Raw genomic sequence first — 9,345 nt, 5'->3', positions numbered from 1 at the left:
GCATCCAAGGTGCGCCCTGGCGCCCCCCGATGGTATGCGCACTGCTTGCTTTGATCTTGGATGGTCGGGTCAAAGCTTGGCCCAGGCGCTATTGTCCCAATCTTGTCGCGAATTTGCTGATAGATGTGGGAAAGCGGGACCGGCAGATTCGGGTATTGCTTGCGGGGTCGCGAAGGTGTCGCACCGCCCTGTTGACCTTGTGGGGGTGGGGCTCGTTGTGTTGGCTGAGAAATCCTCGGGGCCGGGGGTTGGTATTGGAGTGCTTGGGATGGAGTAGGGGTATAATGGTGAATGACGGGTGACGGCACTGTAGATGGGGGTGGAGGCGGTGGTGCGGAGTAGTAGATCGGTTGGGTAGGGGGTTGAGGCCGATATTGAGGTGTATGCGGGGGGTAGGAGGGAGCTATGGGAGGTGCGGACGTGAAATTCGCCGAATACTGCTGCGATGCTTGATGCGCTGTGTTGACGGCGTTCACCGAAACTTCCTTCCCTCTCCTTCCGCCGGAAGATGACGACGTCGTGGGGACCTTTGGTGACTCCTCTCCTTTACTGGCGGGGTCCTCCATCCTGCCGAGCCTAATGCCCAAATCAAGTTTCTTTCCGGCCTCGATGAGATCGGAGAATGAGGAAGTGTGGGCCAACAAATGCGAATAATATACTCCCCTCAGCGTGGAGTAGAATAACTGAATCTGTTGCACTTCAATAATCGGGGGGATGTGTTTTGCCGCTTGAGCGCGCCATTTGGTGGCGTATTCCTCGAATCTTTGGCCTTGCGCCATCTCTTTGGTGCTCAACTCCAAAAGGGTGGGAGGCGCTTCCGCGCAATACCGGTATTGGTCGGTGAACTTCCGGGAAAGGTCCTCCCACGTCGGGATGTCCTCGGCCTTCAGTGACATAAACCAATCGAGAGCGGATCCCGACAGACTGTCTTGGAAGGAGTGGATGACAAACTCCTCGTATTCCCAATACTGCAACATCTTCCCTCGGTAGTGGCGGAGCTGGTGGCGTGGATCCGTCGTGCCCTCATAAGTCCTGAATTCCGGGATCTTGAACTTCGGGGGCAGCCGCATACCCGGGAATAGGCTGCAGTCGCTATAGCGTGCGTCGGGACGAGCATCACCTGCTTGTAGGGCCCGTATTGTTTCTTCCATTCGCTTCAATCTACGCTCCTGTTCGACGTCGGCCTCAGGGAAGAAGTGCGTCGGTGAGGCGAACTGGGCCGCATGAGTCGGCGTGCTCGGTTCGTGGAAGGTGGTGTTTATAGGGGGCGGTGCTTGGTAGGAGGGGCCGACGTGAGGCTGTAGAGACAGATAGGGAGGAAGCTCCACGGCTTTAAGATGAGTTGGAGCAGGTGCACTAGGCGCTGGGAAAACCATCGGCGGAGGTACTGTGTAGGCCATGGCTGGGGCCGGCATGGAGACAGGCGGAGGCGCGGACAGGACGTGCTCCTAGGATAGGAAGGTTGCCGGTGGAGGAGGGACGGCCGTGGGGGCCGGTGGTGGTGGATATGGGCTGGTGAAAGGGTGAGCCATGGACGTATGCAGTGTTGGTGGTGCGGGCGCCTCCATGTTCTCCGGGGCCTGAGTCGGCGGAATCCAAGGAGTCGGCTCGGTTGTTGGCCCTTGTCCCCGGCGGAGGCGTGGAGCTCGAAAAGGCTCGGTTAGGTCCTCTGAGTAGGGCGAGCAGCTCTGCCATGTTGGTGGCCATTTGGTTAACCGTGCCCTCAAGTGCTGCAATGCGGGCTTGGTCGTCGGAGGCAGGCGACATCAGTGGGGCTTGTAGAAGGGGTGCCCCGGAAGACGTTGGGGGCGGGAGATGTATTGAAGGGGCGCCCGAATACGCCGGGAGGACGCCTGCGGGAGTCGGAGGCGGAGGCGCATGCGTCAGGGGTGGTTGAGAATGAACCGGGACCGGCGGATTAACTTCCTCGGAGATATCGGCTTGATCCCCTTCCGCCATCCTGAGACGTTGACAAGTCGGGTAACGGTGCGACGCCAGTTGTGATCACCTAGATTACAAGAATGTGTAAGGGCAAACATCGATATCTCAGACGATAAGTAAGGAACAAGTTAAATGATAAGATGTATGAGATGCATGAGTTTCCAAAACACTAATGTCATTACATTGATTAGATTCAAGTTCCATAGTTTTACAAAATAGAACGTACGAAAGAAAAAGGAACATAAACATAAAGCCGACATCCCTTTGCGCTCGGCGGCCACTTGAAAGCAACGTAAGTCCGAGCGAGGGCAAAAAATGAGCGTATCCGCTAATCCTAGGGGTGGGCGAGGTTGCGTGCCCTTTTGTGCACTCGGTCCAACTGCGCGCTCAAACGGGCCATCTCCCGATCTAGATGTGCGACTCGGGAGCGCGCTCGAGTTAATTTCGTCTGAAGCTCCCTGTAGTCCGCGACCTCGGCGCGGGAATCAACAAGCTCGCAACGGAGCCTATCCCGTTCCTCCCTGACGGCCCGTAGCTCCGCGTGCATGGCCGTTTGGATGGAGCTTTCGACTTCGGGAGCGAGGGTAGATGTAGCTCGAGGAATCGGGGTGGCCTGGGATCGTTGTGGTGGCGTCGATCCCTGCGGGTAGAACTGAGCCACGTATGCTGAGGTGGCGGAGAATGCTCACTCTTCGTCGGTGGGGTGCTCGGGAAAGTACAGACGCTGTATGGTGCTAGCGTCCAGTTGGCGACGGATCTCCCGAATCTGTAGGAATCTTGCGGGGGCCGTGGACGTAGAGTCGGCCCATTGGATACGGAAAGGTAGGCGGTCCGCCTCGGCGGGAATGTCCTGTAGGCCGCCGAGTTGTCTGATTACCCGGCCGGGGAATATGAGCGTGCTCCCCAAGTGGTTGAGAAGGGGAACTCCCACAATTTCGGGACATCCCGTGATCATGGGGCCGCCGGGATTCTATTGAGCGACCCATAAGAACTGTGCGGGCGTCAACCCGCGCCAAAAACGCCTCCATTCAGAGAAGCTATGCTCGGGAGGCGGGATGACCGGTGCAAGGCGTTCAATCAACGAACGCTCGTCGGAGATGTAGGAGAACGGATGTGATGAGCAAAAGAGGCGGACGTGCGCGAGAAGCCAAATCTGCAGTAGGTGTGGGGATCCCCTCATCCTGCCACGCCGAACCTCCCTAACATAGTCGAGAGACCGAACGGTCTCGGCTAACAAAGCCTCCACATAACTATGGCCTCCCACCGCTTGGAGGACGACTTGGGCTATAGCCCCGTCAATGAGGTTCGGCGAGTACGGGAACAAGAGAGTGCCAAAGATCAAGAGCAGGAATCCATGACAGGCGTCGCGCTGATAAGAAGCCGTTGTAGGTGTCATTGCGCGGAGGAGTGTCCAATCAGAGAGCCACGCAATCCTGATGCCTTGATCCCACCTCTGATGAAGCTCCTCGTGGATGTCTTGAGTAGGTATGTGGAGAAGACTGGAGAGTTGACCCTGGACGGTTGTGAACGGGTTAGGCACGAAGATGCCTTGGGTCGTGGGCGTAGGCCACTGGATGAGTGCCGTGTACTCCTCGATCGTAGGGGCTAACTCCGTCCCTTGGAAGTTGAATACTGCGTGATCGGGATCCCAAAATTCGGTGGCGGTCCTCAAAAAGATCCAATCCACTGGGGTCTCGGTGAACATGACCATATCTCCGATGATGCCCCGGATGAAAGCGTGATCCACCGGCCGGAGAGTCCTCCAAATGCGCATGATGTCTTGCCTTGGTGGCGTGATTGCTTCGAGTCTGAGACCGGGAGCCAGGCGGTCCATCCTTACCTAGATGGAGGAGATGTCGGCTTAACGTCTTAGGAATTAAATCAATGCAATGTCCTAAGTTCTTTTTCGAAAATTGTATGCAGTGCGGAAAGGTAAACTATAGTCGTGTTCTTTACAATATACATGGCTCTTTCTTACAAAAAACAACAAAATGCCCGTCCTAAAAAAAACTACGGGCCGACTCAAGAACTCAACTTTTGGGTCGGTTGACGGCATGGAGGCAAAAATTGGTCCAGCATGACGGTCCCTGTGTATGCATGGTTTCCGATGCTACTGGGAGAACCGCTAACTAGGGATGGGGGCTCCCGATACAAGGGTGTGAATTCCTTGAAATCGAGCGAGGATCTTTGGGGGCCGGTTCGGTGGCATAGCCGACTCGATCCGTTTCCTTACTCGGAACCTCTGACTAACCTAACTTCCTACTTTGGTGCTCGTGGGATTTCAGACAAGGTACCTAGGAGCTAGTATGATATGCAATGTGTATGCGGGAAATAAAAGTGCGTAAAGTAGATAAGCGGGAAATGCGGACCGAGCCCGAATCCTCTAAAATCCCCAGTGGAGTCACCAAGCTGTGCGCACCCGAATTTAATCTCGTCGGGGCACGCATGCGTGATGCCGAAGCAGCGCGGCTTGGGAGTGTCCACCTTCCCGGGGACGCGCGACGGACGCACGTGAGAAGGAGTCGCCACTTACTGTTTACGACCCGTAGGTCGAGGGCCGTTGAGTCGCCCGGGTCTAGGGGTACAAGGTACACCTATGTGTTAAGGCAATGGTCGTACGGAACCGAAAATTCCGAATTCGGGGGTTCTATTACGTGCGGGCCTATATCCCGCACGCCCTTTCGGTACTATAGCTTGCTAGGCTTGCCATTTTGTTTATTTACCACGTGATTTAGGGTTGCACTGACTCGCCCATTTTGACACCGTAAATTCGACGAACTGATCAATGTTGGGCCAAGAGTCCGAAAGATGAGTAGGCTTGTGCATCAAGGAGTCGGTTCATTATCTTAGCGTTACAGTTCATCGATACGTGATGGTCGAATCCCTGCGTGAACCGAAACCGCGAGTATCCGAGCTTACTCACCCTTTGGTGACAATAGACCGACTTGACTGATTCGACACTCGAACCTCTCGCTCGCCGATCGGGGATCCTTACAAATGAATAAATGGATATACAAATAAGATCCTCACACTGTTCTCTCGAATAATTACAAAGCGCAACTGAATAAGTAAATGGATCCCGATCGGTTTGCGTTGGTCCAATATTCCGGTCTAGCTCGCCGTGTGTTTTGAATGACCGATAAATAAATTAAGGCAACGCGGGCTCAAGGAGCCGGGGGTCGGGTCCGATCGATCCAACGGTTTACGGGAGAACCGGTCGGTTCTCACTGTATCCGGTGGGCCGATCGAGTTCCCGGGTGATATCTAAACCCGTTTCACACGCTCAATCCAAATCCGCCTTCCACATAGGCCGCATTTGGAGTGTGACGGAGAATCGAGGTTAGATCCCATTCCGCACTCGGGTTGCACGCGCTCGGTAAGTTAAGAGGCGTTGGACCTCGTGTTCGGTGATTTGGGGCATTGGACCCCGTGCAATACGTAACCTATGGGCTCGGGCCCGAACCGCAATAAATCATCATAGGAAAGGATAAAGCAGAAGAAAACTGATAAAACTGACGTAATACAGACAATAACTGACAACTATCGGTGAATACAAACAAGTGGTGTATTAAGTCAAATGTACGTGATTTAATTAGTTATTAACCGGAGTTGATTAGCAAACAATGTATCTAACCTAGGCAAACATGGATGGTGGGTTAGAATAGGGTTCTAAGCCAATTACATGTGTGTGTTCATTTTAAGACTCTTATTCAGTGAGATGACACTGCGGTTTCACCGATTTAGCCAAACTTGTGTTTTGACTCTAGATTGGAATCTATCATTCCGCTTATCCATTATCTAATGTTTGATTAGGCCAAATGTATGATTAATCCGGTTTTTCGTGTTTTGTAACTGAAATAAAATGCTCCCCACCGAATCTATAATAGGAAGAAATAAACACCGAAAACGAACGAAATGGGCCGCGCGAATGAAACTCGCACCCGAACGGGTTGTCCTTTCTCGTTCATAGTTCTAGGTGTTTCCAACACCCTAAAGCCTAGGGTATCGGTGAATCACGGAATGATGATTATGCCCTTGGATGATAAAATTACAAGGTTCGGAAATAAATTGGAGATCGTGTCACACGAAGGAGTCTAAAAAGGACTCGCGTGCTCCGACTCGGGCCGCCTCAAATTGGGCCCGGACTCGAGTCATAGCACGTGAGTACTCGCTAGACGTCAATTCTGTTCGTGTTACGTGTCTCGGTATTTTGAAATTATGAATTTTTGATGGAAAAGGGCATTCTCGCCGTTCCATAAACCATCGATGCATTTACAAATTAAGGATCGATTAACCCAATTTTTTAGTCCAAGTGATTTAATTAGCCGAATGATACGTCCCGTTTATCCCATTTGTGGAATTCTTCGATGTTTGTAAATTTATATCGTGACTACGGGTTGAATAAGTGTTCGCCCGGAACTAACACATCTAATGAGTAATTGATACATGATCGATAACTAAACGACAAGTACAATCGCAAAACAATTCTAAGAACCGACTTCCAAGCGGAGGAAGAGGCCGGTCTAGACTCGAGGAGAGTCATGGGACACTCGGCGACATCCCTAGGGAAGTGACCGAATACCTCCTTGACTCGTCCCCGGATCTTGGACGGTCTCTTACGCCGATTTTAATCGCTTCTTACATTCATAAAACGTCAATCAAAATAATGATACAAGTTTCGGTTATCCCGGCACCGTTACAACCACAATCATAAAATAACACGACACGCACAAATGAGACATTTAAGTGGGAATAGCAAAGACGGTATTGAATCATATGATTGGGAAAACGCGGGACGTAGGAACCGACTCACTTCGGGATGGGAGAAACCACCTTGGACCCGTGTGGTCCAAGGGGACTCTCGGCCACATTTATTCAAGAGTGGCCGTGAGTCCTCATGGCTGACACGAGTCAAGAGGAGCTCTCCAAGCCCGATCTAAGCCTATTCCCACCATGCCAATACATTGTACGTGATTAAAAACGATGAAAGGGAACGGGAACCGACTAGCTTCGAGGAAGAAGAGATGCCCTAGTCTCGGAGGAACCATAGGGGGTCACGGGTCGCCCCCTCAAGGCTAGACCGTGCGTCCCATGGTTCGGCCGTGACTTGGGATCTCTCCCACCTCCACTCATGTCGTCTCCCTTCATGGTATACGCGTTCATACGACATGTGGACGTGATAAAGAAAGGAAATAAGCATGTAACGTTGCATGGCATGCATGGGAAGTCCGGATCCGAGTGAAAAATGGAAACTTTCATGCATTCGGTCCTTAAAATCATGTTATCATTTCATACAAGCAAATATAGGGGATTCTAACTCCTCTAAGTTGTAAAGAGACGTTACCTAGCCTCGATGTACGAGGGAAAGAGTCGGGAAACCGGCTTTGAGAGTAGCAAGACTCGGCTTGAAGCTACGGGTGGGTGACCCGGGTGGAAGTACAACAGCGGCAGTCTCAGGAAAATGGGTCGGCACGCTTGCTCCGGCCACGGCACGGTGTGAGATCGGGTTCGTTGGACTCCTAAGAGACAGATCTAGATGACTGTTGGCAAACCCGAACGTGCCAAGCCTTGGACGAATCGGAAATAGTGAGAAGAAACACGGTATGAACCCTAATGACCCGGTAAAAAGAAAAATGATGAAACGGCGGTTGTGCACGGTGGATCGGCCCTCGGGGGAGGGTGAGGGTTGCGAGGAACCCTTTGAACGTGATGGCACGACTCGCCGAAGTCGTAGAGCGAAATGGCACACGTGGAAGGCTCGGTGTGTCCCCGGTATCGGTCAAGGAACCCGGTTCTTCGTGCTGCTGAAACGGGGTATTGGAGACTTCAAATCGAAAATCTAAGCCCGGAAACGGACTTGGGGGGTGGGAAATATGTCGGCTAGGGAGTTTGATGATTTTTGGCTTAAGTCGGGTCTGGTGGTTACCGGAATACCGGGTGGTTTTCCGGCGATTTTGGCTGGTTTCGGCCTTGGCAAGGGCTGGACGGAACTTGGGAGTGGGCTGGAGGCTGAGAGCTTTTTAGAGAGAAGTTGGCTTGAGAGAGAGTGAGAATGAAGAAGTGATTAGAATTAATGAGGAATGGGAACTTATAGGGGGCTCTAACGGTGTGATTAAGTGAAGTTAAGTGTGGTTAAAGGGCTTAAACATGGGCTGCCGAAATTGGAGGGAGATTAGGGAGGGGAAGATGTCATTTAGAGTGTAGGGGAAGCAAGGGGGAAGTGATGGGGGTGATGGATGGATGATAGGATGTGATGGATGTGAGGGAAATTTGAATTTAGTGGAGGGGAGGGCTTGGAGCCGCCGGTTTGAGGGAGGAGCCGCGGCTAATTGCGGCCAGCTGAGGCTTGGAGGGTTGAGCCGTGGCTTGGGGTTGAGCCGTGGCTTAATGGCTTGGCTTGGCTGAGCTGTGGGTCCAATCCGATTAAGAGAAAAGCCGGAAAACGCTTGAGACTTGATCGAGCTCGCATCCGATCTCCGATGTCCAATTAATTTATTGATTTGGAATGCTTGAACGAAGAGGATTTGAATGAGCCTAATATCGCCATACGTCGTATGAATAAACGTTCGAGCGACTCGGCGCCTCGAGAGCTGGTTTTGCCCTGTTTGGACGTTCGGAGTAGAATTGAGTGCCCCCAGTCCCCGATTGCTCTTTGTGCATCTTAACATTCGTTTCGGTGACCCTTTTGCTTCGTGGGACATCGTTGGCTCGTCTCCTTCGGCCGAAGGCCGTTACCCCGGGGAGGCCCAGGGACTTGTGACCGGGGTTTTCTCAGTGCTCGCTGAATGTCTCGAGGTGTTCAGGAATCGTTGCGATCTCTGTTTTCCGTGAATGTGTCCCGGAGACTCGCTGGGAGGCGTTTGCCACCACTGAAACGTCCCTCGGGAAACCCCGTAGAGTTCCGAAAGGTCGTCTGAAGCTTGTCCCGTGACCTCGGTGATCCCTGGGTGCCTGTAGGCCTGTTTTAGGAGGCCGTTTACTCGTCAGTGGAGCGGGCCCCGGGAGCCCTGTTAGAAAAGGCGTCCGTGAGAGATCGGGGTGTCCCGGCTTATGTGGTATGCCCTGGAATACGCCCGGACGTGTCGTTGGTCACTTTAGCACTAAGAGGGATTTTTAGAGTCCCCTATTGGGCACCTTTCGGTGCTTCAGTGGTTTGGTGATGAATAGTGCCGCAGTGCCAGCTCCGCTGTTCTCGGGGTTCTTTGCCTGTAAGTTCCTCCGACTGCTCTCTTCGACTTTTCTAATGGACTCAGCTTTTCTCTTATTGTTCATGACTCTGTGGCCGTCTGTTTGCCTCCGTTTTCCCGATTGTGAATAGTTTCCCGAGCTTTGGTTGGAAGTCCTCCGTTGGAGCCGGTGGACCAAAATGGGGTGCTGACACCGATAATGCAAACGTGGAGCCGG

Source organism: Punica granatum, chromosome 3 (assembly GCF_007655135.1).
Source record: "Punica granatum isolate Tunisia-2019 chromosome 3, ASM765513v2, whole genome shotgun sequence".
NCBI classification, from domain to species: domain Eukaryota; kingdom Viridiplantae; phylum Streptophyta; class Magnoliopsida; order Myrtales; family Lythraceae; genus Punica; species Punica granatum.
This window is presented reverse-complemented; position numbering follows the sequence as displayed.